This window comes from Podarcis cretensis, assembly GCF_951804945.1.
Source record: "Podarcis cretensis genome assembly, chromosome: 2".
Taxonomy (NCBI): domain Eukaryota; kingdom Metazoa; phylum Chordata; class Lepidosauria; order Squamata; family Lacertidae; genus Podarcis; species Podarcis cretensis.
In genome coordinates, this window is record NC_137171.1 from 5,207,312 (window position 1) to 5,218,484 (window position 11,173).

The window sequence follows — 11,173 nt, forward strand, 5'->3', positions numbered from 1 at the left end:
ACCAGAGTTGGTCCCCAGAAAAATGCTGTGGCTAATTGATGTCAGTGGCACGCTGTCTCCTGCAGGGGGTGCTGCAACCCAGCTCTCAGGAGGCTTTGTTCACAGGGCCGCTTCGTTGGAGGTGGCGCAGTTCGCTCTCTGGGATTGCAGCACACATAGAATGATGCTCCTCTTATAATGCACATGGCTAAGAACCCGAAAGCGATGCTGGACTTGGATGAAATTGCTGAGAGGAGTGAAGGGGTCAGCTGGGAGATTGTATTAATGGAGTGAAATTAGGACCAGATAAACCATTTGTTATGCTTAACAATAGCACTCTCCCTAAAGAATATACAATACGCATAGAGAATGCATACATTCAGATATATGCATTATCTGTCGTGCTGTTGGTTGTTGTTTTTTAAAAGTTTTATTTTGTAAACCACTGCAGTATTTTTTTTATAAAGAACAATATGGTATATAAGTTGAATCGATGATTCAGTGAGTGAATAAATAATCTCAGTAATGGACTGCTGGAAGGTCGTGGACTGCTTATCTGTTACCTGCCTTTGCTGCTCAGTGGGTAGAGCATGAGACTCTTAATCTAAGGGTTGTGGGTTCAAGCCCCATGTTGGGCAAAGGATTCCTGCATTGAAGGAGCTTGGACTAGAAGACCCTTTTGGTCCTTCCAACTCTACAATTCTATTATTCAATTCTATTATTCAATTCTATTATTCAATTCTATTATTCAACTCTACAATTCTCCTTTCGACAACCTTGTAAGGTAGGACTGCTTATCATTGTCTGTGTATTGCAGGGAATGTGGGAAGAGTCTTGACAGATACTAGCTTGCTTAATGGTGTGGGAGCAGCTCAGCTGAGATTCGAAGAGTGGATTCTTTCATGGTTCTTAATCAAAGCACTAAGTTTGTTGTTTGTAGTATGTCTTTCTTTCATAGAGCTTACAGTGGTGTTTTTAGCCTCACAATAACCCTGAGCAGTAGGCTCAGCAATAGTTTGTGGAATGTACACATGATGCATACAAACCATTATCAATCTGCACTTTTCATTTGAGCGCTAAAACGTTATTTCTGCTTCTCAGGTGTGTTTGTGTATGACCCTTTTCCAAGATCATAACTGAAGAAGTGGAATATTCAGCAAACTCCTTTTTTTGCAGCTGCTGTAACCCCTCTTGTTCACAGGATATAGATTCTGGAGAAATAGAATTAATGTTTTCAGGCTTGAATGAACAGGACAAATGGACAATGAAATACTTATGGTAATATTTCATAATTTTTGTGTGCAGCAGTCTAGATTATATATGGTAGGTTAGGCAGCCCATGCTGAATGGAAGCCTTGCTGAAGTGTAATTATCTGACAGTGACAGTGACAGTGACCCTTTTGGCACTGGCAGCAGGTGGCTTTTCATCCCCTTCAAAAGTTTCTCCCATTTCAAAATTGGAGGCCTGACAGCTCTGATTGGCTGTGGGGGCAAAAGGAGGGAGAGGGGCCCAGCTCAATTCAAGCCATCACCTGGCATTGGATATTTTTACATACAAGGCACAAGGTGAGTAGAAGCCACTTCCCCTTGCTAGATCCCCATTTTTAATGCAATATAAACCATATGTTTTGGTCTAGGAGTGTTCATCTGAGACTGTCCAATTCAACATCCTAAGAAGTAATTGTCACACAACAAATGGTCGTTTACTGTTGTATCTGAATGTGCATACCACTGATGAACCAGTTATGGCTGTTGCTCTGTTTAAAGAAGCTGTTGTGCCTTGGAGGTGGCAGATGTGAGTGAATTTAGGAACATGGCTGCTGAGCAGATGGAAAACAAAAGCAGGAAAAAGCAGCATAAACCATGGTTTGCCTGCTGTACGTTGGCAAGGTCAAGCCATAACATCTGTTTTTAATTATGGTTTGGTATGATGCTTGAAATGAACTACTCTAATCATAGGAAGTAAGGTGTTGTTCCTGTTCCTTCCCTTGGTTTGTGTGACTAAAGATGGGCTTTTCTGTTGTGATGGTGATGGTGGCACAAGGACATGGCTCACTTCCTACCCTGGCATTCTCTCCCTTTTGGAATTTCATGCTTAAGTTTCTTTTAGGAGTCAAAATCCAAATTACTCTATCAGATGCAGGATAATCTCCCCCTAAAAAAACAAAAACAAAACCCACTTTGAGGCCGGTCCCCTGGCTCTCCTTGCTGGCAAACTCAAATGCTTGAATATTCATGGAGGGAAAGAGACGGCAACCAGGAACTGCAGCTGTAAATCTTTTGATGTGGCCATGGGGAAGAGCTCAGAACTACCTGGGTTCTTGTAGGAAATGTGGACAGTCTTCTGTCCTTGAGAAAGGCCATTCAGTAGCACACACGTGACCTTTCCCCAGAGTGAGTAATCCTCCCTGACTGCTGCTGTGCTTACTGTTGCAGCAAAGCTTGTAAATTGACTTGACCGTGACAAGTACAAATCTCTCAAGCAGATTCAAGACTTGGGACACCTAATGTATAAGACAGCCTGCAGAACTTGGGACCCTCTTGGTTGCCCTCCTCTGTACACTTTCCAGCTTGTCAATATGCTTCTTAAATTGTGGAAACAGAAATGGAGGTGGCTAAGAAGATAAAATATTTAGGAATATGGTTAACCCCCAAAAATATTGACTTATATCAGAACAATTATTCAGTGATCTGGAATGGTATAAAGAGAGACCTCGAAGTGTGGGGCAGGATGAAACTATCCTTTTGGGGTAGAATTTCAACGATCAAGATGAGCGTGCTTCCAAAGATGTTGTTCTTATTTCAAATGATTCCAATAATTAAGGGGACAAAGATCTTCAGAGAGTGGCAAAGAATGATATCAAGATATATCTGGCAGCGCAAAAAGTCAAGAATACAATTTAAGTTATTAACCGATGCGAAGGAAAGAGGTGGCTTCGCCCTGCCAGATTTGAAATTATATTATGAAGTATCTTGTCTCTGTTGGTTAAAGGACTGGATAACATTAAAAAATAATAAGTTGTTGGACCTGGAAGGTTTTGATAATAGATTTGGTTGGCACGCATATCTATGGTTGGGGAAGAAGAAAGTCCACAACGGTTTTGAGAACCATATTTTTAGGGACTCCCTAATAGAAATATGGGATAGGTACCAAAATATTTTGGAACCTAAAGTACCACATTGGTTGTCCCCACTGGAGGTCATGAGTGTTAAAAAAACAAATATGAGAGAACACTGGATGACTTATGGAGACATAGTTATTAAAGAAGGGGGGAAATGGAAAATGAAGCCATACGAACAAGTTAAAAAATATGTATATGATTGGTTGCACTATCTTCAAACAAACGAAATGTTTAAAAAAGATTTTAAAGAGAGGGGATATATCGAAGGAGAGTCTAGATTTCAAAAAGAGATAATAAATAATGATTGTAAAATATTGTCAAAAATGTATAAAATGCTATTGGAGTGGCAAACAAAGGACGAAGAAGTTAAATCAGTTATGATACACTGGGCCAGGGATTTTGGTTATAATATACAATTAGCAGATTGGGAAAAAGTATGGAATGAAAATATGAAATTCACTGCATGTATGACGATAAAGGAAAACATTATGAAAATGGTATACAGATGGTACATTACCCCAGTTAAACTTGCAAAAATGTTTAAAACATGTAATAAGTGTTGGAAATGCAAAGAAAAGGATGGGTCATTTTACCATATGTGGTGGGAATGTAAGAAGGTGAAGGACTTCTGGGAAATGATATATAATGAGTTGAAAAAGATGTTTAAATATACATTTGTGAAGAAACCAGAAGCTTTTCTGTTAGGAATTACAGGAAGAGAAATTAACAGAAGTGATTATAAACTTTTTCAATATGCAGTGACTGCGGCAAGAATCCTAATGGCCCAAAAATGGAAACAGGAGGAACTACCGACATTGGAAGAGTCGAGGCTGAAACTTATGGACTTTGCAGAATTAGATAAAATGACTGGAAAAATTAGATACCAGAAAGATCACAAGTTCACTCAGGACTGGAGAAAGTTTACGATTTATCTGGAAAATATTTGTGATGAACAGACAACGCTAATTGGATTTAAAGAGGCTTTGTGATGAGAAAGGGTATTGTAAAGAGAAAATGAGATGTAAGGATATTATAAACTGGCAATATATTATAAAGGAAATGCGGAACAAATGTAAAAACATGAGGATTGTAGAATGAGTCGGTGGAAGTCAAAAATTGGTAAATTGTTGAATACGGTTGTGTTTGAATAATTTGTAAAAGAAAAATTGGGAAAAAAAGAGAGAAAGGCCATTCAGTAGCACACACGTGACCTTTCCCCAGAGTGAGTAATCATCCCTGACTGCTGCTGTGCTTACTGTTGCAGCAAAGCTTGTAAATTGACTTGACCGTGACAAGTACAAATCTCCCAAGCAGATTCAAGACTTGGGACACCTAATGTATAAGACAGCCTGCAGAACTTGGGACCCTCTTGGTTGCCCTCCTCTGTACACTTTCCAGCTTGTCAATATGCTTCTTAAATTGTGGTGCCCAGAACTGGACACAGGACTCCAGTCAACTTCTGGCAGAATACTTCTGGCAGAATACTTCCCTTGATCAGAACACTAGACTTCTGTTGATGCAGCCTAGAATAGCATTAGCTTTTCTTTGCTGCTGCATCACACTCTTGGCTCATGTTAAGTTTGTGGTCCACTAAGGCAATGTTTCCCAACCTTGGGTCTCCAGCTGTTTTTGGACTACAACTCCCATCATCCCTCGCTAGCAAGACCAGTGGTCAAGGATGATGGGAATTGTAGTCCAAAAACAGCTGGAGGCCCAAGGTTGGGGAACACTGCACTAAGGCACCTAGATCCTTGTCACATGTACTACTGGCAATCTAGGTGTTCCCCATCATATTTGTGCACCTGGTTCTTCCTACTTAAGTGCAGAACCTTGCATTTGTCCCTATTGAAATTTATTTTGTTAGTTTGGGCCTAGTTCTCCAATCTGTTATGGTCATATTGAATCCCGGTAGCATTAGCTACCCCTCCCAGTTTGGTGTCATCTGCAAATTTGATGATCATCCTCTCAATTCCTTCATCCAAGTCGTTTATAAAGAGCTTTGGCCTGGCTGACATTCACCCTGCAACTATTGGCTTCTTCCTTTGTGATTTCTCCTTTCTTCCATTTCTTATGCATTCTGGTTCTGGGAGGAGGGAGGCAAGACACAGAGATGGGTCAGGCTGGTGACGAGTCGCAAGTATCCCCCCTCCTGCTGTGACAGGCTTCCCCCCACCCCACCCTCCAGAACTAGAAAAAGAGAAAGGGACTGAAACAGGTGGAGCGGCAACAGGCCTCCTCTCGCTTGGAAAAAGGCCTAGAGAGGAAGCTGCATAGAGGGCTGGGGTCTTTCAGTCTCGGCAACTGAGTTCATAGAGTAAGACCTACAGGGAATGAGCTGCTGTGCTTATTAGGCTAGACACTCAGCCAAGTCTGTGAAGATAGGTTTGGGTTTTTTGTTAATAAAGTGTTTCTAACTTCGAATGGTGTGATTTACTGGCTAGCTTGCTCTGTGACAACAGGCATGCACTTCACCTCTCCCCTACGTCAGACATCGCTGGTCCTCCTCTCCCTTCATCCCTGCTGCCCATGGACCCCGCTGGCCAGAGATGTTGGGAGTTAGAATCCAACAGCATCTTGGCTGCCCTTGCTATAGTAGATTCTCTGCTTTCTCTGCCATCCTGTTTCCTTAATGAAGGCAGCTGGGGGGCAGGGGGGGCGGAGATGCTAATAAAACTAATGCGAATAACAAAACAATGGTAAGCAAAAAGGGGGGGGGAATCAGAAACAGGAGACTTGGATGGCTGACAACCACATACTGGGCAAGAACCGCAGGGAATGGATCTTGGCACCAGGTCTCCTTTGTGAAATTCCCCATGGCATCCCTGTTGTTTCTTTTGGAAGACAAAATGCTGAACCGAGTGGCCCGCTAGTCTAATCCAGCAGGGCAGTTTTTTAATCTTCTGGTGAGCTCTTTGTTTTTTTCTTTTCGCAAATATTTTTTTATTGTGCACATTAAGCAAATTTGGGGACACGATGGCTCCAGTTAGGTCCTAGTGCAGGAGGACAAGAACCCCTCAGAAATTGTACCAAAGTTGCTCCTCGCTTAAGAGTACCAGTGATCCTGTTTCCGTCAGCTGGGCTGTCAAGAAATATTTGGTGATGAGCTGACCTCTGATTGACAGGCCTGTTATATATTCATATATGTGTACTTATATGTACATAGAAGTGTGCATATTGTGTGGATAAAGGGGTCATGGCTTCCTTTCCCTGCTTTGCTGAGCAACCACTGAGGCAGGAAATCCATGCCTGGGATAGCTGAGATAGAGGCAGCTGAGTGGAACGTGCCAACTAAAGAGTCAAGCTAGCAATGAAGAGCAAAGAGGGATCGTTGCTGAGGTTTCTGGGAAATCCAGGTCAAGGGGTAACGGGTGGGAAACACTTGACTTGACAGAAGATACTGAGTGCCTTCAGCTCCACTTTCCCTGAAGGCTGTCGTTCCCCTTCTGTATGATAGGTTGCTGACTTTTCTGCCAGCCTCTGTGCTTGTGCCCTTTACCTGTAGCAATGTGCAGGTGATAATGCTCACCTCTTTTGCTGATGTGAAGAGCTTCATCTAGTGTTTAAGGCCACAGCTACAGAACTAAAATGTCTGCAGCTGCAGCACATTGGAGTTAGCAGCATAACCTTTCATCCTGTGCTTTTCAATGCCCTTTCCTGTCACTTTCCTTACAGCAGAAAGTCCCTTTTAAAAGAAAAGGAAAGCAGAGCACTTCCATCTACTTTAATTGTGCCTAATTTAATTTAATTTAATTTAATTAATACCTAAAATTACAAGATGTGTTTGATTCCCTCCTGCAAAATACTGACAGTGTGGAGACAGTCATAGAGTAAGCGACTGAAAGGAGAAGGACTTCTGGGAACAGCCAGATCAACTCTGGGAAAAGCCCAGAGCTGCAGAAGCAAGCAGTCCATCCTTCCAGCCTGCTAATCACATGCCATGACTCAGCAGGTATCTAGAGCAGCCTTTCCCCAGCCTGGCATCTTCCAGATGTTGTTGGACTCCCATCAGTCCTATCCAGTATGGCCAGTGGGCAGGCAGGGTAGAACTTGTGTCAGCCAGCAACATCTGGAGAGCAGGATGCTGGGGAAGACTGAACGCTCATCCACACTTCCGCTTGCCTCCGGGAAAGCCCATTGTCTACCACTGAACTGGAACAAACTTCAACTGGGTTTTCTCTAGATTGACTTTTGCTCTGATTTAGTGCTAAAGAGCAGGATTTCCAGGGGAAAGCATGGGACAAGTGGAAAACTGCTTGGACCCATGCTTTCTATGTATGGGGCAAGTAGAAGTGTGGACAAGCCCTGACTCTAGAGACAAGACATAGAATTTTTTTGTACCAGAAACAAAAATTCAAAATGACATGAATTCAACAGTGTAAATAGGTTTTGATGGATGTAATAATGGAATACTGAATGGTATAGTTTTTGTAAAATATTCAGGGATTTATGATTTGTAAAATGAACCATGGAAAGAGAAGGGACATCATTGATACCTTAAGGATGTAAAATGAGTATTTTAAATTGTAAAACAGAAATCTCTTTCTCTCTCTCTCTCTCTCTCTCTCTCTCTCAAAATGACACACCCAGCCACACATAAATGACACCAGCTTTTAATTTTTCTCTCAGAACAGCTAAGCATTCTCTATATGAACTTTTGCATGAATTTCCCTACTTCTGCACATTTTTGCAAGCAATTTCCCTGAATGTAATATGCTTTGGGATGTTATATTTACTAATATCTGCTGCTTTCATTTTATATAGACATTTTTGTACATATCATTTGGTTGGAGAACAGCATTACAAAATTTGGAGCGGTGTGGATTTTGAAACATAGCTGTGTTTTGGTTCACATACTGTTCCAGGGAGTGTGAACCAAAGACTTCCATGTTAACATGTTCTCTATCCCTAGCTGGGAGGGAGGGAAATTAAATGCAAAAAAGAGCAAACAGTTATTACTACCTGAATGCAAAATAATTACAGTAATTAACATGGCAGAATTAGGGGAACATCCTGGCTTTGGTGTTCTAATTAACACATGTAGTGCAATTAAAAAAAAGGAAGATTGATTTGCTGATGACAATTCTTCTGATGACTGTGCTATGGGAGCAATTTAGCCTGTACTGCAACACACTTAGCATAACAGTTAATCCAGCCCTGGCCATGTCTAAAGATCCTTTTCATTGCACAGGCTACTTTCTGCTTCTCGCCCTCTCCTCCTTTTCCATCTTGCTGCTTTTCAGCTGAAGAGCTCTTGTGACGCATGAACCAGTTCCAGCAAGGGCTTCAAGGGCCACTTTGGTTGGGGGTACTCAGGGCATCAATTTGCTCCTCTGTTAGTTGGGATTGCTTTACCCAGCTCCACACATATCAAGGCAGCAGTTTTAAAGGGGCACGATTCTTCATCCACTGTAAGAATGGCTTTACCCCATTGATAAAAATAAGTAAACCCAAAATAAACCAACTGATTGTCGTGCCAAAGATTTGATTCTGTCTGGCAGTGATCTAGTGCATGCCACTTTTTGGATGGCTAAAAGGTTCCCCTCTGCCATATTGGCAGCCTGGCAGACTGAGCAGGGCTTGGGGAGTGTTTTGTACAGTCATAGAATTGTAGAGTTGGAAGGGATCGTCAAGTCCAACCCCTTGCAATGCCAGAACATGCAGCTGTCCCTTACGGGGATCGAACCTGCAACCTTAGCATTCACACTCATGAGGGCATGCCTTATTTCTGTACTATTTGCACCTATTGTAAGACCAGGCTGTTGGCTATTTGCAGTATGGTAGCGCTGCAGAGAGCTTGCTGGGGAGACCATGCATTAGAAAGAAAGGGACTCAAAAATAACTTAAGCAAGGTTTTAATTACAAAAAAAACAAAAACTCCTTATACACTAAATACATTAACAACAAACCAGACCCACCACCAACCCAACCCCCAGGGTAATGGGAGAGCTAGGTGCTGCTCCTTATATACTACAACCAAATGCTGACACGCCTTAATCAGTACAACTCAGCAGCACCTGCTATGTTTCACAGCTGTAAAGCTGGGTCTCGTTATTTTGCTCTGGCCCTTGCTCTGGCCCCTTAAAGACATACACATTGGGTGGAACAATGATGAACCTTTACATTTAAAGAAACCATTCAACACAGGCGTGCATAATTATTCCTCCCCCCCCCCCCTAATGTGCTTGTGTCCAATGAAGTCACACAGGGATATCGCAGAGCTGCTCTTGGTTTGGCTTCCTGCAGTGCAGGGCTTGTGCCGCTGCAACAGCAATGGGAGGGAAGTTGTTAAACGGAAATAATTAAATGGAAATAACTGTACATAGGCTTTGTTTCCCCACAATGGGTGATCAAAGGCCCACAGGCACCACCCGGCCCTCCGCACCTCTCCCTCTCCTGCTCTGGAACATCAGGAAATGGGAGGAGTGGTTGCAATGTACTTGGAGCTGGGGGCCACCATTGCACTGCATGGAACCGCTCTCTGCATTGAGCTATGGGAGCCTTTCTCCATGGGCAGCACGTGGTGCTTTATGGAGGGGCAGGGAAATGGATTTCAGTGGCTCTGGCCACCGATAAGCCATATGCCAATACAGTGGTACCTCTAGATGCGAATGGGATCCGTTCCGCAGCCCCGTTTGCATCCTGAAGCGAACGCAACCCGTGTCTGCGTGGGTCGCGATTCGCCGCTTCCACGCATGCACGTGATGTCATTTTGAGCGTCTGCGCATGCGCGAGCAGCGGAACCCGGAAGTAACGCGTTCCGTTACTTCTGGGTCGCCGCGGAGCGCAACCCGAAAACACTCAACCCGAAGCTACTTCAGCCCAAGGTATGACTGTAGCTGCTAGCTGATGGGAGTGAGCCAGAAGAGCAATTTTAACACAGAATGATTTGGTGCTAACTCTTTATTAGCAAAAACAGGATCTGCACAGGAGCGTCAGGCCTAATGAGCACAGCAACTCATCCCCAGTAGGTCCCTAAGAAGCAGTTGCTGAGGCTGAATGTCCCTGCCTCCCCACAGCTGCCTAAGCCCCCTCCTCGCCAGGGTTTGTGCCAAGCAATCGGAGACTGAGTCTATATGTCACCAATCTCTCCTCCACCCTTTTCATGTCTCTTCTGGTTCTGGGAGACGAGGAGGGAGGGGAGCCCATCTCAGCAGAAGGGGAGACGTCTCTGCCTCTTCACCAGTCAGATTCATCTCTGCCTCATGGCCACCCTCCTCTCCTGCTTCAGCTTCTGCCTCTGATTCTGGACTCTCTGCCACAGACTCCCCCTGCTCACTAAACTCTGTTACCTCTTCGGCTTCCGACACCTCCTCTTCCCAGTCTTCTCCCTGTGACCACTCATTGCCATCTTCCTGGGGTCTGAGCCTTCTTCCCTTGGGGTTTCCTAGCTGGTTCCTCTCACCATTCCTCTGTGTCCAACCAGTCTGTGACACTAGCCTCAGGCGGTGGATTGAATGGTAGCAGAATCAGTTGACAAGGACCAGTTTCAAAAGAAAGAAATCTGTTGCCAAGTCTCCATTCCCTATGGTAGGTGGCATACGCAGGGCAAAGCAGCAAAGAGAACTAAGGTTACGTGGAATGCGCAGGTTACATGTTTGAAGTGGCACTGTAGAGGTTAGAGCAGAGTTTCCCAAACTTGGGTCTCCCAACTAGCTTTTTGGACTACAACTAGCAAGAACAGCGATCAGGGATGATGGGAACTGTAGTTCAAAACAGCTGGAGAGCATTCGGCTGGGACCTGGGGAAGCCTTTTGCAGCAGTCATTACAAATGGAAAGCTTAAAACTGGACTGGCGAACCTGCGGCCCTCCAGACATTGATGCGATGTGACATTTCTGTGATGAAAATAGGGATGTTCTATTTATTATTATTATTATCATTAATAATAATAATAATAATAATAATAATAATAATAATAATAATACCCAACCCATAATAATTATACCTCACCCATCTGACTGGGTTGCCCCAGGCATTCTGGGCAGCTTCCAACATATAAAACACATTAAAAAACTTCCCTATGCTCAACTGCCTTCAGGTGTCTTCTCAAGGTTGTATAGTTCTTTATAGTTA